A 25,633-nucleotide genomic window follows, 5' to 3' on the forward strand; every position below is an offset into this window, starting at 1 on the left:
TGCTAGATAGTATCAAACGCTGGGACTACAGAACCACTGGTACATACCTTCAGGGCACCAGGAAATAACAGGATTCCTGGTAAGAATTCAGTATTGATTGTGTGGTTCATACCAGAGGCCTGGAGCTACACTAATAACTCATTACAATGAACATTTGAAATCAAATCTGTTTAGACCAAAGAGTATATTGCATTACATAGCATAGCTTTCACAGCAAGATGGGTTTTCTTTGTGTGTTCTTTTTTCCCTTTCTTGTTTTTTATTGTTATTTTCTTTGGTGGTGGAAGTTAAAAGTAGATATGGAAGAATACACACACACACAGATATATATATATGTAATCTGTCCACCAGTGTCAAGTCTTTTTTGTTGTTGTTGTTTGGTTTTTTTTTTTTGTTTTTTTTTTTTGTTTGTTTGTTTTTTTGTTTTTAAAAACAGGGTTTCTCTGTGTAGGCCTGGAACTCACTCTTTAGACCAGGCTGGCCTCAAACACAGAAATCCACTTGCCTCTGCCTCCTAAGTGCTGGGAATAAAGGCGTGCACAACTACTACCCAGCTTGCCCATTCTTTCTAACATTACTTGTGCAAATGTCTTCAAGATTGACTATTTGATATTTGGTAATGAGTTAGTTTGCCCTTCCCTAGAAAAGACCACTTCTTACACTCTCAGTTTTCCTTAATTGCACATAAGTTTTGGTTAGGATTGAAGTCCCATTGTGTTTCACTTTGGCATGTCTATTGTTTTCACTTTTTAGCACCTATTTGGACATTCAGATTGGTAAGACATGATTGATATGGCTTTTGATATTTTTGATAATAGTCTCACAGCAAACCCCTAATCCCCTGAGTCTTACTATCTTTTCCCTCCATGTTTCATGAGCCTTTCATAAGGGTGATATTTTGTAGATGTATTCATTGAGACTGGGTTATACAACTCTACATTTTGATTGATTGTGGTTTCTTGTAATGGTCTCCAAGTATTGCAAAGTGAATTTACATTGGTGAGAGAAGAGGCCTACTTTTATCTTTGGGTATAAGGAAGAAATGTATCAGGGATAATGATGCTTTAGTAATGTGCTGGATGTAAGATTCTTCTCTAAGATCCCTGGATTTATTAGTCCTGGATATCTGTGTATATTTCCATTTTCTGGAATAATTCCCCTCTGTTAATTGGGTCTCAAATCTAATTGCAGTGTTGTTTATTAGAAAGGTATGCACACCACTTGTGCACCCTTAGTTTTATTATGGCATTTCAGTCTTTGTTGTGCTTCCCAAATATCATAGCAAGGTGGGACTTGTGGTTATTTCCTTCGTTGTGAGGTTTACCTGGTGTCTTTTTGTACCATGCAAGGATTTTCTTCAAGGAGGAAGAATTGAGATCAATTACATGTCAAGAACCTCTGGAATCTGCTTTTCAAAACAAAACTTTCTTCACCAAAGTGAATGTAATTTTCCACCTTTGGGAGAAAAGTCACTGGCAGTTTCAAAGCCTGTTAGGAAGTTTTTAAAATACCTTTTCTAATAACTCAAAATAGGGTGTATTATGACTTACTCAGGGGTTTTGTTAAGTGGTACTTGGCTCTTGGAGGTAGCATTTTAAGCTCAGATGAGAAACTTTTATTTGAAGTATGTATACAAAGATATAAATGGAATTATATCTATCATAGGTATTTAAAAAAACATAGTTAATATTCTTCCTTATGTCTTTGTAGATATCCTTAACAATATACTATCCTTTTGCTCCTTTATTTATCTTTCTCACCTTCCAAATAAGAACCCACCGTATTCCCAATTTACCTGGTCAGATCATTTGTAAACTGTTATTCTCTTCTCTATTACCTCTCAAAACTCTTACCCCAACAATTCACTCTTTACTTTCTAGGTTTATATAGTTACTCAGCATATATACTCACATATAACCTTAGGAACTAGGTGCTTCCGATGAGAGGGAAGATGTAATGTTTATCTCCTTGGCCTGAGTTAACTCACATAATATGTTTTCTAGTTATATTCATTTGCTTGCAAAGATTTCACTTTCCTATACAGCTGAGTAATATTTCATAGTGCATATATACATTTGCATTATCCACTTATCAATTGAAGGGCATGTCACTTCCTAGCTCTTGTGAGTAGAGCACAATGAAATGAACATGGATAAGGAAGCATCCTTGGACTAGGATGTCAAGTCATTTGGAAATAAGGGAAAGAGTGGTATAGCAGGATCATATGGTAGATTTATTTTGAGATTTTTGATAACTCTTCAAGCTGATTTCCAGGGTAATAATAGTTTGCATCTGCACCAAGAGTGATTGAGAGTCCTCTTTTTCCCAGAGTCCCTGCAATGCTTGTTGTCTTTGGTTTTCATTGTTGTAGTTGTTGATGAGAATTTTGCAGATATTTCCGGGATTAGATGTAATATCAAAGTTGCTTGATTTAGAATTGGTAGTTAGTACTAAAATTTTGTTTACTTATTCTTTTTAAAATAATCTTTATTCTTTTTTTCATGTCCAGTTACTCCCCTCCTGTTCTGCCCTCAGTTTCTCATCCCATTCCTTTTTTTTTTTTTTTTTTTTTTTTTTTTTTAGAAAAATCTTAGCTCCTTTTTCTTGCTTTGAGAGTTCTATATTTATTTCCCAAGGTCATTTTTAAATAGGTAATTTAAAATAGGTAATTTCCACCTTTTTATTTGTTTACTTTGAATCATTCCTGTTTTAGTTATTTATATATGTAGATCATGAATATGCTATTAGATGAAAATAGAAGTTATTCTTTCCCATTTTCTTGTTTTCCTCTTTACCTAGTTTATTTCTTGTTGTTACTTGTTTTTTTTTTTTGGTTTTGTTTTGTTTTGTGTGTTTATTTTTTGTTTTCTTTTAAATTGAATAGGAGATTTAAGGTTGTATGAAGTCCCATATGTCAATTTTGGCCTAAATACTTAGGAAAGTAGAGTCTAATCAGAAACCCCATCTCTTCATCTATACCTGAGTTATACTACAAGGTTTTTTGTAATACAGTCAGTGCCTAAGGTTTTACATTTAGGTGGTTGATACAATTTTAGTTAGGTTTTTTTTTTTTTTTTTTTTTGGCAAGGTGATAGATAGTGCTATAATTTCATGCTATGCATCCAGATATCCAGTTTGCCCAGCACCCATTTGCTGAAGATGTTTTTCCCTCTAGACTATGATTTTTCCCTTTGTCAAATATTAAGTGATGAAGTTGGAAAAATGATTTTTTTCACTATTTTAAGCCTATAAATGCTAAATCATTGGATGTCTTTCCTTCTCTAGTGTCTTTCTATATTTTCTTTAGAGTTTAAAGTTTTTGTTATAGAGGTCTGAAGTGGAAGTTTCTTTGTTGTTTGTTTGTTTGTTTGTTTGTTGTAAACTATCTTTTTATTATTGAATATTTTATTTATTTACATTTAAAATGTTATCCCCTTTCCCAATTTCCACCTCTCACAGAAACACCCTATCCCTTCCCCCTCCTCCTGTAGCAATGAGGGTGTGCTCCCACTCCCTATTCACTCCTGCCTCCTTGCCATCACATTCCCCTACACTGGGGCATCTAGCCTTCATGGAACCAAGAACCTCTTCTCCCATTGATGCCAACAAGGACGTCCTCTGCTACATACACAGTTGGAGCCATGGGACCCTTGATGGTTGTACACTCCTTGGTTGATGGTTTAGACTCTGGGAACTCTAGTTAGTTAATATTATTGCTCATCCTATGGGATTGTAAATCCCTTTAGCTCCTTTAGTCCTTTCTCTATCTTCTCCATTGGGGACCCTGTGATCAGGTCAAAGGTTGTCTGGAAGCATCTGCCTCTGTATATGTCAAAAAATCTCATTTGTGTCACACAATGTTTTTCTGGAAGTTTTCTTTTGAGAGGGCATGTGATATTTTGCTGAAAACAGATAGTTGAGAAAGCATGTGAAAAATAATATAAATACAATCCCACAGACAGTGTCACATTGTGACACTGAGAACGCTTCACTGGTCTGTGGGGCATTAGGCTATACACAGACAATCTGGTCTCTAGTCGAGCTGAGGTCTGAACCCCGGAGTGGTGATAATTCACCTACATGGCATAGTAGGTGTTCCCTCATGTCTCCTGGACTCAAGGCTCTTGTTGATGTTATCGCTCCCACAGCCCCCATAGGAGATATGTGGCTAGTAGTCACATAGACGATGTCCCAAGCTTCTGACCTTCAGGCTAGACTCCTCCCAGTTACCTAGCAACAGTAAAGATAACAGTCCACCATAAGAGGGGCTGTTTGGCCCCAACTCGTTCTCTTACTCTTTCCTCTCCTCTCTTCTCATCCTCTCCTCTCACACTCTTACTCCCTCTTACTCTCTCTTTCTTACTCTAGCCTTTCTTCTCTCTCTCCTTTTTCCCTTCTCTTTCTCCTCTTGGCCATAGCCAGTCTCTCTCTCTCTCTCTCTCTCTCTCTCTCTCTCTCTCTCTCTCTCTCTCTCTCTCTCTCCATCTTTTCTCATTTTCCCTGCCTTTCTACAATAAAGCTCTAAAATCATAGACTGTCTATGTTCATCAAGGCCTGCTACACTTGAATGATGGGATAGGCTTTCTTCTAACAAGCCCTTTCTAATCTCCAGATGGAAAGCCTTCCTGTGCTCCAGTCAAGGCCCAGACTAAGGACTCTCGCCTGAGTGGGAGCCTCTCTCCCTAAGCCCTCTCCTGTAACTCCAGGGCCCCTGGTATGGGGGTGAGGGGGCTGCCCCTTGTAATCTCCCATCGAGTGGGGTCAGTGGAGATGCCCACCCGGGGCTGAGCAGAAAGCATCTGTCAGTCTTCTCACGTCCACCTGACCAGAGCATAGGAAGAACTCTGGTCAGATATGGGCTATCTTTCCTCTCCCCCTCTTTCCTCTACACCCTCTTTCCCCTACACCCCCTTTTAGTTCCCAGCACTGGTCTTCACTGGTCTGCCCTTCATAGAAAGAAATTCAGCAAAGAATTTCTTTTGGTATTTCAGCTGATTTTGGCCACTTCGGCTAACTTATGCTGATTTGGTAGATCTGCTGGATTATGACTCTGCTACCAATTTGGGTTTGGTGTTTGCTACTCAGCAACTGGACTGCTGATATCCTGACAAGAACATGTAAAATCACCCAAGGAATTACTTTTAAACAAGTCTATGACCCCATTTTTCTATTAACCTTTTTATTTCTATACCTCTGGTAGGTGGGCTAGAAAGGAGGTTGCAGTGTTCAAGAATCCTATGTAAATTAGGTTTTGAAAAATCCAAGCTTACAAATGTCCTATACTATTTTGTTTAGGTTTATTACTATATATTTCACAGTCCCTAAGGTTACTGTGAATGGGAGTATGTTCATGATCTATTTCTACTTTTGTTGATGATGTATAGAAAGGTTAATTTGTAAATTTTTATTCTGTATCCTGCCACATTGCTGAGTTTATTATTTCTGTATATTTTCTGTTCTGTTCTATTTTGCTTTTTTTTTTTGAATCTTTAATGTACAATAGCATATCATCCGAAAATAGGAATGATTTATTTTTTCTCTCTTTCTATCCCTTAATTATCTTTTCATGCATTATTAGTCCAACTAGCATTTTGATCACAGTAATAATATGAGTGGGTACAGTGGAAATTTCTGTCTCTTTCCTGACTTCAGTGATATTGCCTCAGTCTTTTCTCCATTTGGGATAATGTATTCTATGGGTTTCACATATTCAATCTTTATTATGTTTATGTTAGCGCTCTTTAGATGAACATATTTAAACATACTTTCGTACATTTATCATGAAGGGATAATAAATTTTCTCCATGATTTTTTTCTGCATTTGTTGAGATGATCATGTCATTTACTGTCTTTGCAGTTAAAAGTCATTGTCTTTAAATGCAGTTATATGGTTTATTGTGTGTATTGTCTTGTGTATGTTAAACCTTTCCTTCATTTGAGGGATAAAGCTCACCTGATCATTTTGCATAATTTTTTTTGGGGGTGAGAAGGTTGATATTAAAGTGATACTGGCTTTGAATCAAGAAAAGTCCTATCATGTATAAACATTTCTTCAGTTGAGATTCACCCTTCTCTAGTCAACCTCAGCTTATCTCAAGTTGAGATCAAAATAATAGTCATTCTTGAAAAAAAAAAAAAACTCCACATTAAATTGTTAGAAGTAAAGACATAAATTTTGCTGTTCTTTAACATGCACAACTTACATATACTCTAATTCCCTTAACCTCTGAAAAATCTCCTTACCTAAATATCACAGTAATTCCAATTATGTAGTCTACCTTTCTAAGTAATATTGAATACTTGTACTGGACAGACCTTAAAATAAACAAATGGTTTTTCATGTAATGAGGTATACATGTGGAAGTCACAACAAGATGAATAATTATTGAAAATTTGCTCACTTTACAAAGACAGATTGTTTTGAACAAAGCAAGTGCCAACCAACAATACATAATCAATAAGATTAACCAACTATGAAACTAGTTCATCAAATGCAAACTGGTAACTTAAATTATTTACAAGGTCTCCAGTGTTTGAGAATCATCATGTCATGAAAACAGTGAATAAAATCAATACATATACACATTCTAGTGAAGTTATATGCTCTATTTGGGAAAAAAATCAATTGGCATAATGGCCAAGTATATTGTGAAAAAACAAACTTTTAAAACTTAAAAGTATCAACCACTAAATTTGTCAGCCTAAATCACAAATGCATTTGACAGCACCTCTCAAGTGTAAAAAGCATATTATTTCATTTTACCACATCATTCTATAACCTCTTTTTGTGCAGCAAACATTATTCATGGTATTCAAAAGAATAAGTAGGGCTCCCTAGGACCCTCTTGTTGTTATAGGGTTCTGGGATGGAAATTGTGAGGGAGATGCTCAGTGTTTGGGGGTGAGTCAGGAAAGGGACTCCTCTATAACCAATGGCTTCTATCTTGCTCTCAGTGTCCTTGCTGGGGTGGGTAGTCCAGAGTTTCTTACTTCTTAGAGGATATGTAGGCCATGAAGTCCACCACCCTGTTGCTGTAGCTGTATTCATTGTCATACCAGAACATGAGCTTTACAAAGTTGTCATTGAGAGCAATTCTAGCACCAACATAAAAGCATGAGGAGTGGGAGTTACTGTTGCAGTTGCAGGAGACAACCCGGTCCTCAGTTTAACCTAGATAGCCTTTAGTGGGCCCTCAGATGCCTGCTTCACTACCTCCTTGATGTCATCATACTTGGCAGGTTTCTCCAGGTAGTATGTTAGAACCATAACAGATACATAGGGGGTAGGAACACGGAAAGCCATGCAAGTGAGCTTCCAGTTCAGCTCTGGAATGATCTTTCCCACAGTCTTGGCAGCACCAGTGCATGCAGTGATGATGTTCTGGGTAGCTGCATGGCCATTACAACACAGCTTTCCAGAGGGGCCGCCCACAGTCTTCTGAGTGGCGGTGATGGCATGGTCTGTGGTCATGAGCCCTTCCACAATGCCAAAGTTGTCATGGAGGACCTTGTCCAGGGGTCATAAGCAGCTGGTGGTATAGGATGCATTGCTGACAATCTTGAGTGAGTTGGCATATTTCTCACGGTTCACACCCATCACAAACATTGGGACATCTCATAAAGGGCAGAGATGATGACACTTTTGGCCTAACCTTCAAGTGGGCCCCAGCCTTCTCCATGATTATGAAGGTACCAATAGACTACAGAAAATACTCAGCACCAGCATCACCACATTTGATGTTAGCAGGATATCACTCCTGGAAGATGGTGATGGGCTTCCTTTTAATAACAGGCTTCCGATTCTCTTAATTATACTGCTGAGCTTACCATGGGCATATTCATACTGGAAAATGTAGACCATGTAGTTGAGGTCAGTAAAGGGGTCATGGATGGCAGCAATTTCCACCTTGTCAATTGCAGAGCAGAAGGCAACCCTGGTAACCAGACTCCCAATAAGGCCATATCTGTTCATAACGACCTTCACCATTGCATGTACAGGACAAGGCTGGCACTGCACAGGAAAAATGCAGCTTTCTCTAAAAGAGGGAGGAGCAGAGAGCCTCATTCTATAACCTTGATAATTGCTAATAAGAGTAAAAAGGACGAGGAAGGAAATATAATCACATCTTTTAAATATATCTTAAAGTCTAGCAACATGTACTGTTCATATTTTCCAAAATTATTACTATTGTCATTCCAAACCAGTTTAACATATTACTTAGTATTGATGACTACACAATTTTCACTGAACATAAACATTCTTAGTAACAGAGATTATATATCATACTATCAAAAGCAAATCTTAGCTTAAGATATACTAAAATTAATAGTCATATGGTTAGTATCTAGAAAATATATATGAAACATATGCACACACAGAGAGATATACACACATACATATGTACTTTTACACACACACACACACATATATATATATTTTTATATATATATATATGGGAAATTATTCTGCATTTATCATACTAAACAATAAAGGTTCTATTTTTTAAGTTAAGATATAAAGGTTTGAAGCTTGTTGTGTTTAGTTATTATTCCCAATAATTTTTTTCAAAGCACAAATTGTTTTTAGAATGTTGATGATTTTAATAAAAAGCACCTATTTCTTTAAAAATAAAAAGCAAATAGATAATACATTCTAAACTGTTTTAAATAAATCTGAAATGAAAAGTTAAAAATTGCTAAATTGTTCAGAAAAGAAATTGTGTTATATAATAAGTTTAATTTGAAACTTTCAGAGAAAATTCAATTGGCACAATTGTATGTTTTAATTGCCACTAAATACCATTTGAAACTGTCATTAACATTGATAATCTATGATTATCAATGTTAACAGGAGTTACCTTCCAAATATTTTTAAAGTTAACACTTAAAATATTTCTTTCACTTTCTACAACAATTATGTGTAACTTTTTAACTTCAAAACTTGTAAATTACATGGCTACTATGAATATAATCTCTATATTTATTTGTAGTCATTAACCATGGTAGGTTCAATCACTGTAATCTTGTAGTTAGACCTTCATAACGATGTTTTTCTTTAAAAATACTGAATACTGATAGTGTAAAATTAAATTAAGTCACTCAATCTACAGAATATTAAATAGTGATTAAATTTTATTTCAAATGAAAATTGACATATCCCCTTAACTTGCCATTCATTTTTTTTCTATTAAAAATTACTGTTGCCTTTTCTTTTACACTGGCATCCAGGAGTGTATTCTGTGCTCCAGACACCCACACTCCACTCTATACACACCAAGCTTGACCTCCAGTAGTTGCGACATACCTGACACAGGTGAGGCTTCAACACTGGCACAATACCTGGCCTCACTGAGAGAAGCCCAGATACCAGAGGAAGCAAGAACTCTTCCCTAGCTGGTGACACGTGTTGATCCTTCCAGCTTACAGATTTGTCAGGGAGCAGATCCTGTGATCCTGTGCCCTATCCCCCAACAGCACACATATGCAGAGACAGATTGACTCCACGGAGTTCTGACACAGCCAGGACTACTGATCAGGCTTTCCAGACTCCCTCCTATATCCAGAGACAGAATGAGTTAAGAAGGCCCAGTATAACCAGATTCACAGGAGGGATGGTGTCCAGACGGAGATAGCAAAGCCAGTTAACACCAAAGATAACTAGAGGCAAAGATAATATGGTAAGAGGCAAGTGCAAGAACATAAGCAACAGAAACCAATGCTACTTGGCATCAGCAGATTCCAGTTCTAATACAACAAGCACTGGGTACTGCAAGATACCTGAAAAGCAAGATTCTGAGCTAAAATCCCATCTCATGAAGATGATAGAGGACATTAAGAAGAACATAAATAGCTCCCTTGAAGAAATGCTGGAGAACATAGGTAAAAAGTTAGAGGAAAATATAAAGAGGAAACACATAAATGTTTTAAATAAATACAAGAAAAGATAATCAAACAGGAAAGGGAATTGGACAAAACAATTCAAGATCTAAAACTGGAAATAGAAACAATAAAACAATCAGGAAGGGACACAACACTGGAGATGGAAAACCTAAGAAAGAGAGCAGGAGTCACAGATGAGAGCATCATCAACACAATACAAGAGAAAAATCTAAGGAATCAAGATACCATAGAAGACATTGAGACAATAGTCAAACAAATTATGAAAAGCAACAAGCTCCTAACTGAAAACACCCAAGAAATTCAGGACAAAATGAATAGACTAGACCTAAGAATAATAGGTATAGAAGAGAGTAAAGATGCCTAAATCAAAGGAGTAGCAAATACCTTCAACAAAATTAGAGAAGAAAACTTCCCTGACCTAAAGAAGGAGTTGCCCATAAATGTTCAAGAACCCTGGAGAACACCAAATAGATTGAACCGGAAAAGAAAGTCCTCCTGTCACATAATAATCAAAACACCAAATGTACAAAACAAAGAAAGAATATTAAAGGTGGTAAGGGAAAAAAGTCAAGTAACATATAAAGACAGACGTTTCAGAATTATACCAGACTTCTAACCAGAGACTATATTCAGAGAATATATTCAGCAGACATCATAGATATCATAAAATGACAAAAATTCCAGCCCAGCAAAACTCTCAATTATCATAGATAGAGAAACCAAGATATTCAATTACAAACCAAAATTTTACAATGTCTTTCCCAAAATCCAGCCCTACAGAGGATAATGCAGGAAAACTCCAACACAAAGAGAGGCTGTACACTCAATAAAAAGCAAGAAATTAATCTTCTCACAACAAGTCCAAAAGAAGAGAACCATACAAATACAATTCTACCTCGAAGAACAAAAATAACAATTATTTGCCCTTAATATTTCTCAACATCTATCGACTCAATTCCCCAATAAAAAGGTATAGATTAACAGACTATACACACAAACAGGACCTAGCACTTTGTTGCATACAGGAAACACACCTAAGTGACAGACACTACTAACTCAAAGTAAAATCCTGGAAAAGTTTCCAATCAAATGGTCTCAAGAAACAAGCTGAAATAGCCATTCCAATATCTAATAATATAGACTTTCAACCAAAAGTTATCAAAAATGATGGGGAAGAAATCTTCATATACATCAAAGGAAAAATTCACCAAGATGAACTCGCAGTTCTGAACATCTATCCCCTAAATGCAAGAGCACCCACATTTGTAAAGAAAAGTTACTAAAGCTCAAAGTACACATTGAACTTCACATAATAGAGGGATACATTATTCAACACCCAACTCTCACCAATGGACAGATCATAGAAATAGAAACCAAAAAGAGACACAGTAAAACTAATAGAAGGTATGAACCAATTGGATTTAACAGATATCTATAGAATTTTCACTAAAAAAAAAAAAAAAAAAAAAAAGACAAATATACCTTCTTCTCAGCACCTCTTGGTACCTTCTCCAAAAATGACCATATCATTGAAGACAAAACAAGCCTCAATAGATACAAGTACACTGAATTAATCACATGTATTTTATCATACCACCACTGATTAAGGCTGGTCTTCAATAACAATAAGAACAACAGAAAGCCCAAATACACTTGGAAAGTGTAGGACCATGAAAGGCAGCTTGGTTCTTGGTTGAGCACAAGTTGGAAGGCCTGGTGACCCGTAGGAATGGTAGGTGTTTTGTACCTTATTGGCAGACACTAAGCTTCTGACATGGGGCTACAAACCTCCATTGATTTGTGGCCCTCAGGCAGGGCCTCTCCTCTCATTGATGTCTGACAAGGCCAGGATGAACTGCCTCTTTTCTTTGGGATCCATCATGGGGAGCAATGGAACAGGCCTTTGCCTTAAAAGCCAGTCACATAATCTCTTGCATAAGGCCTCCACAAGCTAAGGACTCTCTCCTCTACACAGGACCCAGAAGGAGCTCTTCCCTCTTTCCCCCCCTGGTCCCAGGCTAGATCCACTCAATGGTTCTCCACTCCATTCTCAGCTCTTTTGCATCTCCCAGCAGTGCCTGTGTGCCCAAGAGTCTGAGAACCTGACAGCCTGGCCTCCCTACAGGTCCAGGGACTCTTGAAACAGCTTAGTTGGTTCTCTGGGAACTCATACTATGCTTTTCCACGCTGAGAGCAGTGTCCAGCAGCTTTTCATAGCCCAACACTTTTCCTGATGCCATTGTGGGATAAGCACAGTCAAAGTTCTGTATCCCACCTTGCCACATGGCCCTAACCTTGTGGCAGAGTGGATGCAGGACACCAATAACCTTACAGGAAGCTGAACAAATCTCTGCTAAATATAATTTATTCATGGAAGTTATAAAGGGAGAAATTATAGACTTTTTATAATTTAATGAAAATTAAGGCACAATATACCTAAAATTATGGGACACAATGAAGGAAGTGATAAGAGGAAACCTCATAGCTCTGAGTGTTTCATAAAGAACTTCTACAGAGAGATTCTACACTACTATCTTAGAGGCACATCTAAAATCCCTAGAACAAAAAGAAGCAAATACACCCAAGATTAATAGAAGTCAGGAAATAATCACAGTCAGGGCCAAAATCAACCAGGTAGAAACAAAGAAAGCTATATAAAGAATCATCAGAACTATGAGGTGGTTCTTTGAGAAAATCAACAAGGTAGATAAACCCTTAGTCAAACTAATTAGAGGTCACAGAGACAGTATGCAAAAGTAACAAAATCAAAAATGGAAAAAAGACATAACAATGGAAACTTAGGAAATTCAAAATATCATCAGATTCTACTATAAAAGCCTATATTAATAACTGGAAAATCTAGATTAAATAAATGGTTTTCTAGACAGGTACCAGCAACCAAAGTTAAACCAGTATCAGAAAAACAAAACAAAACAAAAACAAAAACAAAAACAAAAACATCTAAACAGCCACATAATACCAAAGGAATAAGATCTCCCAACAAAACAAAATGAAACAAAACAAAACAAAACAACACAGTACAGTACAGTACAATACAAAACAAAGGAAAACAAAGCAAAGCAAAGCAAAGCAAAGCGAAGCGAAGCGAAGCGAAGCGAAGCGAAGCGAAACGAAACGAAACGAAACGAAACGAAACGAAACGAAACGAAACGAAACGAAACGAAACGAAACGAAACGAAACGAAACGAAACAAAACAAAACAAAACAAAACAAAACAAAACAAAACAAAACAAAACAAAACAAAACAAAACACCAGGTCCAGAGGGTTTTCCTGAAGAGTTCTATCAGACATTCAAAGACAACCTATATTTATCAAACTATTCCCTAAAATAGATATAGAAGGAACACTATGTAATTCTATGAAGCCACAGTTACACTGATCCTAAGTCACACAAAGAACCAACAAAGCAAGAGAACTTCAGACCAGTTTTGCTCTTCCATACTGATGAAACATATTCAAAAAAATCTTGCAAATGCAGTCTAAGAACACTTAAAAAATCATGCATCATAATCAGGTAGGTTTTATCCCAGGCATTCAATTACATGAAAATCCATGAATATAATCCACTATATAAGCAAGCTCAAAGAAAAAGCCACATAATTATATCTTTATATGTGGAAAAAGCCTTTGGCAAAATACACTACTTAATATTAAAACTTTGGAAAGGTCAAGAATTGAAGGTACAACCTAAACATAAAGAAAGCAATATAGAGCAAACCAATAGCCAACATCAATCTAAATGGAGAAAAACTTAAAGCACTCTCACTAAAATCAGGGACAACACTGGCCAATTATTCCCTATCTATTCAATATTGTACTCGAAGTTCTGGCAAGAGCAATTAGACAACAAAAGGAGGCAAAAGGGATACAAAATGGAAAGAAATAAGTCAAGATGTCACTATTTGTGTGTGATAGTATATATAACAATGCTAAAAATTCCACCAAAGAATTCCTACAGTTGATAAACAACTACAGCAAAGTGGCAGGATATAAAATTAACTCAAACAAGTCAGTAGTCTTCCTCCACACAAAGGATAAATGGGGTGAGAAAGAAATTAGGGAAAGAACACCCTTCCCAATATTCACAAGTAATACAAAATAGTTTTATATGACTCTAATCAAGCAGGTATATGATCTGTATGACAAGGTTTTCAAGTCTCTGAAGAAAGAATTTGAAGAAGACTCAGAAGATGGAAAGATTGCCCATGGTCATGGATTGGTAGGATTAACATATTAAACATAACTATTTAAAAATAAATCCAGGTGTTCAATGCAATCCCCATCAAAACTCCAACTCAATTCTTCAGACAGATAGAAAGAGAATTTCTCAAATTAATCTGGAATAACAGGAAACCCAGAACTTCAAGTTGCTACCATTGTGTTTTCTATATCAACACATTAGTGATTCAGCTTTTAAATGTGTTGAGATCCTTATGATCATGATTTCACCTATAATCAAGTGCACAAGATATGATTTTGTGATCTTTATTTATATTTTTCTAAATATTAAATATGTAAAATAAGTTTTGAAGTTCAATTTAAATTGTATACCTTCTTCAGTGATATACATAAGGATTTTTAAATATTTTCTATTAATTGTAATGTACTTATCATACACTCCAGATATAAGTATTTTATCAAGTATTTCCTTTACAAATACTTTCGCCCAGATTTTAAATTGTTTCCCCCCTTTTTTCTAGAATCTTTTATAGAGATAATAAAATGTTTGAGTTTGTATAAGGGTACATAAAATGCAAGTTATAATTCTGTTCTTTTGTGAGATTTATCTTTTTTTTAATAGCAATTAACTTTTGTGAAATTCAATATTGCATTCAGAACATTATAATTACTTCTTTCTACATTAATAAAAAATTAAAATCATATTCATTCATGTGTTATATACATATTATGGAGTAAGTATACATTTATCATAAACTGATCATTTATTATGTAATAGTATTTGTAAATATGATTTTATAAATTAGAACTTTGCAATTTTGTTCAACAACTGTCCAACTTCTGTCTCCTTACATTGTGATAGATATTTTCTTTCTGTATATTTTGATGCTTTATACTTTTATGAGTTACACATGTAAGTGACATGTGTATCACTTAGACATATCCTTGATAGCTACTATGACATCTAACTTCTATGAAAAAAAGATGAGAGTATATGAGAACTTCACTGTGTTCATTGTTACTGATAATGCAAATGAGATCTCTTTTTTTTTTAAATTTTTTATTACATATTTTCCTCAATTACATTTCCAATGCTATCCCAAAAGTCCCCCATACTGCCCCCCACTTCACTACCCACCCATTCCCATTCTTTTGGCCCTGGCATTCCCCTATATTGGGGCATATAAAGTTTGCAAGTCAAATGGGCCTCTCTTTCCAGTGATGGCCAACTAGGCCATCTTTCAATACATATGCAGCTAGAGACAAGAGCTCCGGGGTACTGGTTAGTTCATCATGTTGTTCCAACTATAGGGTTGCAGATCCCTTTAGATCCTTGGGTACTTTCTCTAGCTTCTCCACTGGGAGCCCTGTGATACATCCAATAGCTGACTGTGAGCATCCACTCCTGTGTTTGCTAGGCCCCGGCATAGTCTCACAAGAGACAGCTATATTTGGGTCCTTTCAGCAAAATCTTGCTAGTGTATGCAATGGTGTCAGCGTTTGGAAGCTGATTATGGGATGGATCCCTGGATATGGCAGTCTCTAGATGGTCCGTCCTTTCATCACAGCTCGAAATTTTATCTCTGTAACTCCTTCCATGGGTGTTTTGTTCCCAATTCTAAGAAGGGGCATATTGTCCACACTTTGGTCTTCATTCTTCTTGAGTTTCATGCGTTTAGCAAATTGTATCTTATATCTTGGGTATCCTAAGTTTGGGCTAATATCCACTTATCAGTGAATACATATTGTGTGAGTTCCTTTGTGATTGTGTTACCTCACTCAAGATGATGCCTTCCAGGTCCATCCATTTGGCTAGGAATTACATAAATTCATTCTTTTTAATAGCTGAGTAGTACTCCATTGTGTAAATGTACCATAATTTCTGTATCCATTCCTCTGTTGAGGGGCATCTGGGTTCTTTCCAGCTTCTGGCTATTATAAATAGGGCTGCTATGAACATACTGGAGCATGTGTCCTTCTTACCAGTTGGGACATCTTCTGGATATATGCCCAGGAGAGGTATTGCTAGATACTCCGTAGTACTATGTCCAGTTTTCTGAGAAACCGACAGACTGATTTCCAGAGTGGTTGTACAAGCTTGCAATCCCACCAACAATGGGGGAGTGTTCCTCTTTCTCCACATCCTCGCCAGCATCTGCTGTCACCTGAATTTTTGATCTTAGCCATTCTGACTGGTGTGAGGTGGAATCTCAGCGTTGTTTTGATTTGCATTTCCCTAATGATTAAGGATGTTGGACATTTTTTCAGATGCTTCTCTGCCATTCGGTATTCCTCAGGTGAGAATTCTTTGTTCAGTTCTGAGCCCCATTTTTTAATGAGTTATTTGACTTTCTGGAGTCCACCTTCTTGAGTTCTTTATATATATTGAATATTAGTCCCTTATCTGATTTAGGATAGGTGAAGATACTTTCCCAATCTGTTGGTGGTTTGTTTTGTCTTATTGATGGTGTCTTTTGCCTTGCAGAAGCTTTGCAGTTTCATGAGGTCCCACTTGTCAATTCTCGATCTTACAGCACAAGCCATTGCTGTCCTATTCAAGAATTTTTCCCCTGTGCCCATACCTTCAAGGCTTTTCCCCACTTTCTCCTCTATAAGTTTCAGTGTCTCTGGTTTTATGTGAAGTTCCTTGATCCTCTTAGACTTGACCTTAGTACAAGGAGATAGGAATGGATCGATTCGCATTCTTCTACATGTTAACAACCAGTTGTGCCAGCACCATCTGTTGAAAATGCTGTCTTTCTTCCACTCGATGTTTTTAGCTCCCTTGTCGAAGATCAACTGACCGTAGGTGTGTGGGTTCATTTCTGGGTCTTCAATTCTATTCCATTGGTCTATTTGTCTGTCACTATACCAGTACTAAGGAGTTTTTATCACAATTGCTCTGTAGTAAAGCTTTAGGTCCGGCATGGTGATTCCACCAGAGGTTCTTTTATCCTTGAGAAGAGTTTTTGCTATCCTAGGTTTTTTGTTATTCCAGATGAATTTGCAGATTGCACTTTCTAATTCGTTGAAGAATTGATTTGGAATTTTGATGGGGATTTCATTGAATCTGTAGATTGCTTTTGGCAAGATAGCCATTTTTACAATGTTGATCCTGCCAATCCATGAGCATGGGAGATCTTTCCATCTTCTGAGATCTTCTATAATTTCTTTCTTCAGAGACTTGAAGTTTTTATTATACAGATCTTTCACTTCCTTAGTTAGAGTCACGCCAAGATATTTTATATTATTTTTGACTATTGAGAAGGGTGTTGTTTCCCTAATTTCTTTCTCAGCCTGTTTATTCTTTGTGTAGAGAAAGGCCATTGATTTGTTTGAGTTAATTTTATATCCAGCTACTTCACCAAAGCTGTTTATCAGGTTTAGGAGTTCTCTGGTGGAATTTTTAGGGTCACTTATATATACTATCATATCATCTGCAATAAGTGATATTTTGACTTCATCTTTTCCAATTTGTATCCCTTTGATCTCCTTTTGTTGTCGAATTGCTCTGGCTAGGACTTCAAGTACAGTGTTGAATAGGTATGGAGAAAGTGCACAGCCTTGTCTATTCCCTGATTTTACAGGGATTGCTTCAAGCTTCTCACCATTTACTTTGATGTTGGCTACTGGTTTGTTGTAGATTGCTTTTATCATGTTTAGGTATGGGCCTTGAATTCCTGATCTTTCCAAGACTTTTATCATGAATGGGTGTTGGATCTTGTCAAATGATTTTTCCGCATCTAATGAGATGACCATGTGGTTTTTGTCTTTGAGATTGTTTATATACTGGATTGCATTGATGGATTTCCGTATATTGAACCATCCCTGCATCCCTGGGATGAAACCTACTTGGTCAGGATGGATGATTGTTTTGATGTGTTCTTGGATTCGGTTAGCAAGAACTTTATTGAGGATTTTTGCATCAATGTTTGTAAGGGATATTGGTCTGAAGTTTTCTATCAGCAGACCTGGGAGACAGGCTCTCTCCTCTGTGTTTCAGTGGTTAGAGCACTCTCTGCTGACAAGCTCTCCTCTTAAAGGGAAGGTGTACAGATATCTGGTGTTTGGACCTCCTCCTGGCCGAAGAAGAAGGCCCAAAACAGGACCTTTCCCAGATGCTGTGTTGCTTTGGCAGGTCACAGAATCTGTCAGCTTCTGTGGTGCACACTCTCACATGTGCAGACTAAGTTCCTAAGTTCGGAGGAGTCCTCGATCCAAGATGGCGCTCCCTGCTCCTGAGACAGAAGGCTCCCTTGCAGGGCAGACCACTGTCTTCCGGCTGGGAGGGTGCCGGATGTCTGCGGCCCCAAAAGGGTGCTGCCTCAGCAGCTCTGTGGCTCCCACCTGTCCCAGAAGCTGTCTGCCTCTGTGGTGCACACTCTCACCTGAAGTTCCTAGGTTCAGCGGAGTCCCGGAGCCAAGATGGCGCTCCAGTGCAGGGTGGACCACTCGAGATCTCTTATAAATGACCGAATTATTTGCTCTTCCTAGTGTTAAAAGTAGTCAGACTTCTGAACCACGTTGGAAAGTAGAACTTGGAATGGAATGGGGTTCTACATCTGCCACCTGAGGCAGACAACCTGTAAGGACTCAGTTATGGATCAGATGCTTAAAGGACTGGGATCTCCAGGCCACAAAGTTTACCATATTCCAGGGAATACACTGTTTTGGAATGAGAAGACAATATTTCCCACTTGTCCTCTTTGATTTTCTCAGTTAGCAGTTCTTAACACAAAATAATCACATTCACTTCCAAACTATTTTCAACTTTAGGGAAATTAATCATTCTAAGGTTTGGTAATAATACTCATTACTATTTTCAGGCTAAAATATTATGTTTCAATAAATAGTGTAAATAGATTGATACTATTTTGGGGGCCAACCAGTTTGATGAATAATAACTACCACAATTATTTAGCTAATTGTGTGCATTCTTTCTTTAAATATTGAAACCCTGTTTTGGGGTAGCCTCATTAAACCATTATGAAAATAATCAAAATAGCTTCAAGAAGTCCAAGAAATTGACTTCTAAATAGATGAGTTATAATCTCAGGTTAGTCAGTATCTCCAAATTTTTATTTTCTTCTCCTCCCAAAATCAAAAACTTAATTTTCTTCACATTTTTTTTCCTCATGAGGTTTATCATAACATATTTGGTGCAGAAAGCACAAAAGTAAGTATATGTTTGAGTTTTTTTCTCTCAAAGTACAAAAAAGAACTTCCAACTTTTAGGTCCAAAAAAAGCAACCTTTTAAATCTGTGCTTCTTTCCATTTTTTACTTTATTAGAAATCATCAATAGTAAATCTACTTTGAACCTTATATCCTGCTCAAAGATTATTAAAAAAAAATCATACTAATTTTATATGCTTCCATACCTAAAATATTTCAAGTGCACTTCTTTATCCTTGAGTTAAAATTCAAAACTGAATTTAAAAAATTGGAAATCTGTTTTCTACCTTAAACAATTTTACAATTAATGATATGTCCCAACTACTGTCTAATGTATCCAATCTCTGACATGCGTTAATTTATCTTTTAGTCTTTCTATATGTATTTCTCCTTTTTGAACCACCATATCTTTTTATCTTTTGATGCTTAGTGCTAACTTGATTACAGATTTCATTGTAAAGGTAGATGAAATCCCATCATAAACTTTTCTGATAAAATTGTTTTTTTTATATATCAGTTATTCTTTGCTCTCTGATGGAGCTCTATTTCCTAGAATGTAGGCAAATTTCATAAACTTCCTCTTCTTTCAGTTTGCTCTGTTGGCCTCTCTATTCTCAATTAGTTTAAGGACTTTTACTAGTTTGTTAGGTCCTCAAGTATTAGACAACATCTTTACTTCTTCAATTTTGCAAGTTTTGTGAAATAAACAAGATAAAAATTTATATTGCCTTGACTGATATTTAAATTATATTATCAGTAACTTATTATTTACAGGTCTTATCCGTATACTTTAGCTCAGAATTAAGAGACATTTAGTTGGGAAATTTTCCGCATCCAGCTATATTTTGTAATTATTAAAACTAGGTATGACCACGGATGTGTGGAACATGATATACTTTTAGGATATTTGAATTATTGTGTCCTATAATAATGCATATTATGGTTTCTGGTTTTGTATTTATATGAGTGTTGTGTGTATGTGTGTGTTGGCATATGTATTTTTTTCTTTATGTGCTTATTTTCTATGTTAGTCTGTTTATTTTGTTTCATTTCTGTTTTTGTAACATTTTGTTTCCTTATTTGTTTTCTTGGGGGAGAGATAAAGTAGTCATGGAATTAGAAGGATGAAAGGTGAGGATGATTTGGGAAGAGATGAGGAAAAGGAAACCATGGTCAGATTATATTGTGTGGAAATAATTTTAATTTTTATAGGAATATCTTAACAAAAGAAGTTTTGTCACTTTTAATTCTTGTGTGTGAAAAAGCAAAACAAGCAAACACACAGGCAAAAAGCAAACACAAAACACTGGGAAGAATAGACAAAGACATCATGGTGTTTTTAATTATGAAATGAAACTATAAGTGAAGACTGGGCCATAAGTGGGCAATCTGAGTCTTTTATATTTATTTTATATCACCATTGGCATTTAGAAAGCTATTGAATCTGTAATGTTATTTTGATTATAGAATTCTTACTATAAAAATTATTTCTAAATATATGACAGCAAAATAAATGTTTACTATTAGTAAATGAAATGGTAGATACATTCTGAAATATAACACTAATAGAAAATTTAAATTTAAAGTGAAATAACAGTACATCTTTTTCCTTTAGAGCTTATTTATTTTAATAATTTAACAGAGATTATTTATATAGATGAGTCAAAATAATGCCAATAAAAATAAATCTAACTTTAATCACATAAATAAATATCATCAACTTTTTCATTTTGGATAGAATTTCACATTTCTAGTGAAAATAAACTGCTAATTTACAGAGGTGACATGATTCCTTACTCTATGAAGCACTGTCATTCATTTCAAGCCTAATTGTTTATGATAAATAATCATTTCAAATGTTTAAAACTGCTTAAACATCCTCCTATAGGTGGAAGTTCCCTAATTGCCTCTTGATTGGGTCAATAAAGATGGCAGGAGCTAATCACTGGGCGAAGGATAAGGCCGGATTTTGGGGCAGGACAGGAAGAGGAGTTGGAGAGAGGATGCAGACATGTAGGTCTCTCAGGGCACAGCTGCCAGCAGAGACTAAGGAGGATAGGGCGGGATACACTTTGCCCAGCCTTTGAGTTATATGGTCAGTTTTAAAATATAAAAGTCTCTAATGTACTTCCTTCCTCGGGGCTATAGGGAGCTGAGTGAGATGGTCTTACAGGCACAGGGCAAGGGGCTGTTCTTGGGATATTGGAAAGGCATTAGCTAGTTCTGGAGGCTGACTAGATGGCAGGTGACTAGTCCCAAAGCCTAGCTGGAACAAACATGCGTTTTTAAATAACATACAACATCCTCCTACATCCTTTTTGTTGGTACTACAAATGTCTAGAATTTCTTTCTTTAGATAATTAATTCTTACAGTCTTCATTGCTTTATTTTTATTGCTGACCCTGTTTTTAAACCTGGGCCAGGCTGTGTGGCCTTATATAATATATGTTAAATTTAAGGGTTTCTTAGTACCCAGTAAATTAGTACTTAAGAAATAATTATATGACCAAATGAGGGCATTGATGTTCTTTAAAATAAGGTTTATTTGTATTTTATATATTTGAATGTTATACCTAAAATCTTTTTACCACAGATGCTACTGAGGCAAATGGAGGACACCACTGATGGGCATATCATCCCTTTGCTTCCTGAGAGTCTCTCACCTACCAGTCTTTAGTACTTTCTAGAGGTTCCCTCACTTCTCACCCCTTGTGGTTGCATATTTCCATCCATTCTGCTGGCCCTCAGGGCTTCTTTCCTGTCTCCCCCATCCTTACCTGATCATGTTCCCGTTTCCCTTTCCCTCTCCCCTCTCCCAGCCAGTTTGCTCCTTCCCTGATTCCTATAATTATTTTCTTTTCCTTTCCATATGGGACTGAAGCATCCTCACTTGGGTCCTTCTGCTAGTTAACCTTTTTGAGTTTTGTAGATTGTATTCTAAGCATTCTGTACTTTTTTTGATAATATCAACTTATGAGTGAGTACAAATAATGCATGTCGGCCTGAGCATCAGCAACAGACATCTTCCGGGACCTTGCCGGGTGTATTCTGCACAGGCCCCAGACTTCCAGCCACCTTCTGGCAGGAGGAAAGGAGTCTGAGCGGAGAGGGAGCACTTAGCCTGAGCATCGGCAGCAGACATCCTGGTTCCGGGACCCCACCGAGTGTATTCTGCACAGGTGAGATTTCGGAATACAGAAGCAAAAAGCTTCTGGGATGGGGGAGCCACAGAGATTCTAAGGCAGCCCCCTTTTCGGGCCCCAGACAGTGGCCACTTTTCTGGCCAGTGGTTAGGGATCCGACCAGCCCAGGTACACTTTGCCTGTGCATCCGCAGCAGACATCTTGGTTCCAGGACCCCGCTGAGTGTATTTGGCAGAGGCCCCAGACATCTGGCCACCAACCAGACAGAGGAAAGGGGTCTGAGCAGAGAAGGAGTGCTTTGCCTGAGCATCAGCAACAGAAATTTTGGTTCCAGGACCCTACCTAGTGTATTCTGCACAGCCCCAGAGATTACCAGATGGTGAAAGGCAAACACAAAAATCTTACTAACAGAAATCAAGACCATTCACCATCATCAGAACGCAGCACTCCCACCCCACCTAGTCCTGGGCACCCCAACACAACTGAAAAGCTAGACCCGGATTTAAAAGCATATCTCATGATGATGGTAGAGGACATCAAGAAGGGCTTTAATAACACACTTAAAGAAATACAGGAGAACATTGCTAAAGAGTTACAAGTCCTTAAAGAAAAACAGGAAAACACAACCAAACAGGTAGAAGTCCTCAAAGAAAAACAGGAAAACACATCCAAACAGGTGATGGAAATGAACAAAACTATACTAGACCTAAAAAGGGAAGTAGACACAATAAAGAAAACCCAAAGTGAGGCAACGCTGGAGATAGAAACCCTAGGAAAGAAATCTGGAATCATAGATGTGAGCATCAGCAACAGAATACAAGAGATGGAAGAGAGAATCTCAGGTGCTCTATTCCATAGAGAACATCGGCACAACAATCAAAGAAAATACAAAACGCAAAAGGATCCTAACTCAAAACATCCAGGAAATCCAGGACACAATGAGAAGACCAAACCTATGGATAATAGGAGTTGATGAGACGGAAGATTTTAAACTTAAAGGGCCAGCAAATATCTTCAACGAAATTTTAAAAGAAAACTTCCCAAACCTAAAGAGATGCCCATGATCATACAAGAAGCCTACAGAACTCCAAATAGACTGGACCAGAAAAGAAATTCCTCCCGACACATAATAATCAGAACAACAAGTGCACTAAATAAAGATAGAATATTAAAAGCAGTAGGGAGAAAGGTCAAGTAACATATAAAGGCAGGCTTATCAGAATTACACCAGACTTTTCACCAGAGACTCTGAAAGCCAGAAGAGCCTGGACAGATGTTCTACAGACACTAAGAGAACACAAATGCCAGCCCAGGCTACTATACCCGGCCAAACTCTCAATTACCATAGATGGAGAAACCAAAGTATTCCACGACAAAACCAAATTCACACATTATCTTTCCACGAATCCAGCCCTTCAAAGGATAATAACAGAAAAAAAAAAAAAAAAAAAAAACCAATACAAGGAAGGAAATCACGCCCTAGAAAAAGCAAGAAAGTAATCCCTCAACAAACCAAAAGAAGACAGCCGCAAGAACAGAATGCCAACTCTAACAACAAAAATAAAAGGAAGCAACAATTACTTTTCCTTATTATTGCTTAATATCAATGGACTCAATTCCCCAATAAAAAGACATAGACTAACAGACTGGCTACACAAACAGGACCGAACATTCTGCTGCTTACAGGAAACCCATCTCAGGGAAAAAGACAGACACTACCTCAGAGTAAAAGGCTGGAAAACAATTTTCCAATCAAATGGTATGAAGAAACAAGCTGGAGTAGCCATTCTAATATCGAATAAAATCGACTTCCAAATCAAAGTTATCAAAAAAGACAAGGAGGGACACTTCATACTCATCAAAGGTGAAATCCTCCAAGAGGAACTCTCAATTCTGAATATCTATGCTCCAAATGCAAGGGCAGCCACATTCATTAAAGACACTTTAGAAAAGCTCAAAGCACACATTGCACCTCACACAATAATAGTGGGCAACTTCAACATACCTCTTTCATCAATGGACAGATCCTGGAAACAGAAACTAAACAAGGACACAGTGAAACTAACAGAAGTTATGAGACAAATGGACTTAACAGATATCTACAGAACATTTTATCCTAAAACAAAAGGATATACCTTCTTCTCAGCACCTCACGGGACCTTCTACAAAATTAACCATATAATTGGTCACAAACCAGGCCTCAACAGATACAAAAATATTGAAATTGTCCCATGCATCCTATCAGATCACCATGGACTAAGAATGATCTTCAATAACAACATAAATAATGGAAAGCCAACATTTGCATGGAAACTGAACAACACTCTTCTCAATGATACCTTGGTTAAGGAAGGAATAAAGAAAGAAATTAAAGACTTTTTAGAGTTTAATTAAAATGAAGCCACAACATACCCAAACCTATGGGACACAATGAAAGCATTTCTAAGAGGGAAACTCATAGCTCTGAGTGCTACAAAAAGAAACTGGAGAAAGCACACGCTAGCAGCTTGACAACACATCTAAAAGCTCTAGAAAAAAAAGAAGAAAATTCACCCAAGAGGAGTAGACAGCAGGAAATAATCAAACTCAGGGGTGAAATCAACCAAGTGGAAACAAGAAGAACTATTCAAAGAATTAACCAAACGCTGAGTTGGTTCTTTGAGAAAATCAACAAGATAGATAAACCCTTAGCTAAACTCACTAGAGGGCACAGGGACAACATCCTAATTAACAAAATTAGAAATGAAAAGGGAGATATAACAACAGATCCTGAAGAAATCCAAAACACCATCAGATCCTTCTACAAAAGACTATACTCAACAAAACTGGAAAACCTGGACGAAATGGACAAATTTCTAGACAGATACCAGGTACCAAATTTAAATCAGGATCAAGTTAACGATCTAAATAGTCCCATATCCCCTAAAGAAATAGAAGCAGTCATTAATAGTCTCCCAGTCAAAAAAAGCCCAGGATCAGATGGGTTTAGTGCAGAGTTCTATCAGACCTTCAAAGAAGATCTAATTCCAGTTCTGCACAAACTACTCCACAAAATTGAAGTAGAAGGAACTCTACCCAACTCATTCTATGAAGCCACAATAACTCTGATACCTAAACCACAGAAAGATCCAACAAAGATAGAGAACTTCAGACCAATTTCCCTTATGAATATAGATGCAAAAATCCTCAATAAAATTCTTGCAAACCGAATCCAA

At 36.9% G+C, this 25,633-nt stretch overlaps 1 pseudogene; it reads right to left on the reverse strand.

The window, feature by feature from the left end:
- The window catches only part of LOC147000879 (bifunctional phosphoribosylaminoimidazole carboxylase/phosphoribosylaminoimidazole succinocarboxamide synthetase pseudogene), a 43,720-nt pseudogene extending 36,249 nt beyond the window's left edge, over window positions 1-7,471 (reverse strand).
- Between the last annotated feature and the right edge of the window lie 18,162 nt (window positions 7,472-25,633).

This window comes from Mus caroli, unplaced genomic scaffold (assembly GCF_978045245.1).
Source record: "Mus caroli unplaced genomic scaffold, Mus_caroli_1 scaffold_15, whole genome shotgun sequence".
NCBI lineage: Eukaryota > Metazoa > Chordata > Mammalia > Rodentia > Muridae > Mus > Mus caroli.